Below are 2,751 nucleotides of genomic sequence, written 5' to 3'. Positions count from 1 at the left end.
TGTGTGTCTTCCTACAGATCAGGATGCAGAACTGTCCCCTATTTCTCTAGCACCATGACTGCCTGCATGCCACCATGTTTCCCACCATGATGATAACAGACTAACCTCTGAAACTGTAAGCAAGTTTCTAATTAAATGCTTCCTTTTATGAGTTGCCTTGGTCATGCTACTTCAGGGCTCAGTTAAACCCATAACATTTCATTCCTCTGACGGGGCAGCAGCATCTCCAACGCTAAGGTCTGCCATAAGGAAAAAGCCAGAGACAAAGACACTGGACCAGTATGCTGGTGTCCCCTCACCATCTTGCAACTTATAGAATTAGTGAAGAGCATGTCTTCTGGGTCTTCCATTATGGAGGATTAAGCTTTACACAGCATACCCACTCTAACACTGCAATTTCTCTGAGTTTTAAAATCTCTTCATTAACACTAAGCCAAGAGATATCAGGCATCTCTAGTTTCTTTGCAGTAGGCCATCTTTTAACAAATGTTTTAACCAACTAATCAAACTTTTGACGTCTTTTTAACTGCATGGGCTTCCATATTAAACCTAGAATCTCCACTCTGTGGGTCTTTATCAGTAATCGTGGCCTGATCAAGTGTTATGTTCCTCTCACCATTGTCCCACACCTTTAAAATCCATTCCCACACATACTCTCCAGATTTCTGCTTGAATGAACTAGCAAATTTCTTCATAGACAATGTTTTCTCTCTCTCCTCTAGGAGCCTTCTTAGCCTTAAGTCTGATTATAGGTCTAGAGGAAACTATTTCTAAGCCCTGAGGGACGACAGTATTGTCTTACCTAGCATCCCCAGGGAGAGCCACTGCTTACTTAGGAGACCTTGAAGGATTAATTATCCCAGGGAAAGGAGTAAAGAGGCTTCAGTCAGTGGAGTTCCAGGGAGCATCTTTTCCTAAGGGTGGAAAGACTTCCTCAAGGTAACCCATTAAGAATTTGGGGTATCAGGGCTGGAGAGGCGGCTTGGCAAGTAAGAGCACTGACTTCTCTTCCAGAGGTCCTGAGTTCAGTTCCCAGCAACCACATGGTGGCTCACAAACATCTGTAATGAGATCCAATGCCTTCTTCTGCTGTGTCTAAAGGCAAATACAGTGTACTCTCATAAAGTAAATCAATAATTAAAAAAAAAAAGAATTTGGGGTATCAACTTCCCAGTCACAGTAGGGCCCTCCTACACATCTTCACCTCAAGTTACAGGATCTCTTTCTTTACCAATTAATTCCCTACAATAACCACTGACACTCTCTGAGACTGGGGCTTGAGAATTTTCTCTGAAATTCAGCCAATCTTACATTTAGGACTTTGGTTTAATCTTCTAAAACTTAGAAGTGGCTGCTGGTGAAAAGATTCTATTCCAGGGCACATTTAGAAAACTTTAGATGGTCAGTTCTATCATTGAGTTCATTGTTGTCCTCTGTATTCTGAAACGATATAAGTTGGATGTTTTTATCACAGAGCCCATCCTTTTCCTTTGTCAGTTTATCCAGAGATGCTAGGAGCAACCAGTCAGCATCATTACTTTCCTGATTTTTCCACACATTGTCAAAAGTTTTATATAGTCATCAAATCTCTTGTTTCTCACAATAGGTGAATCAAGACACTTAAATTGTCTAGGTAATTTTAAATTAACTAAAACACCATGGGTTTTAGTTTATTCCACATACAATCAAGTTGAAAATAAAAAATAGCTATCACATATATTCTGATAAATTTATTTTTTAAAAAGGTTTTTGCCACAAGCATAAGTATTGATAAACCAAAAGCTAATCAGAAAACACATATGCATTTTATCATTCCATTTTATGAAATGTAGTAAAGTTCATAAATGAAAAACAAAAAGGTTTCCTGTTAGGGACATGCTGATGCCTGTGGGCAATGATGCCACTGGTAGCCACATAAGTGTGAGTAGCCTGTGCTGCTTCCTCAGGCCATGTTGTTGCCTGTGGTCCATGCTGTCAACCAGGGGCCACAACTGTGCTCATGGTCCTGCTGCATCTGGGGACCATGTTGATTATCCACGACCCACGATGTTACCACTGAAAGCCATGGTCTGTGATATGTGGTACCATCTGAAGCCATGTTGATGTCCATGGGTTGGGCTGCCACTGGGGATGATGTTGATATCCATGGCTCATATTGCCAACAGACACCATGCTAAAGTCCATGGCACATGCTGATGCCAGAGACCAGGGTGGATATCTATGGTTCATGCTATGGCCAGATATCATGTGGAAGTTCATGATCCATGCTCCTACTGACTATAAAGAAAAAGGCAGTTTCTTCTGGCGGTTTTGATGCCTGCAGACTCACAACTGAGAAAGAGAAACATAGAAGGCTTCTGTGACAACACTCTTACCCTCGCACCTCCTCCTAAAAGTAACCAATTTAGACAGGAAGCTGTTGCAGGATTTTCCCTGTCCAATCACATTAGGGCAGTGGGAGGTTTGTGATTGGACAGGAGAAGGGAGGTGGAGCAAAGAGTTGAGGAGGCAGAAGAGAGAAGTCTCAGGAGGAGAGAGCCAGAGAGGAGGCCGACATCAAAAGGTTAGAATAATTGAGTATCATTATCATTTGGCTCTGAAATTATTGTATTGGCTTCTTGTAAATTGTGTTATTACTGATACATTAATCTGAATGGCTAATTAAGCATTAAGAGTCTTGATTCTACTGGGTGTTGAGATGGCTAACTAGGGGTGTATGGGGTGGGTTGGTTTTTTTTTTTTTTTTTTTTT

Source organism: Mastomys coucha, unplaced genomic scaffold, assembly GCF_008632895.1.
Source record: "Mastomys coucha isolate ucsf_1 unplaced genomic scaffold, UCSF_Mcou_1 pScaffold9, whole genome shotgun sequence".
Classification (NCBI taxonomy): Eukaryota; Metazoa; Chordata; class Mammalia; order Rodentia; family Muridae; genus Mastomys; species Mastomys coucha.
This window is presented reverse-complemented; position numbering follows the sequence as displayed.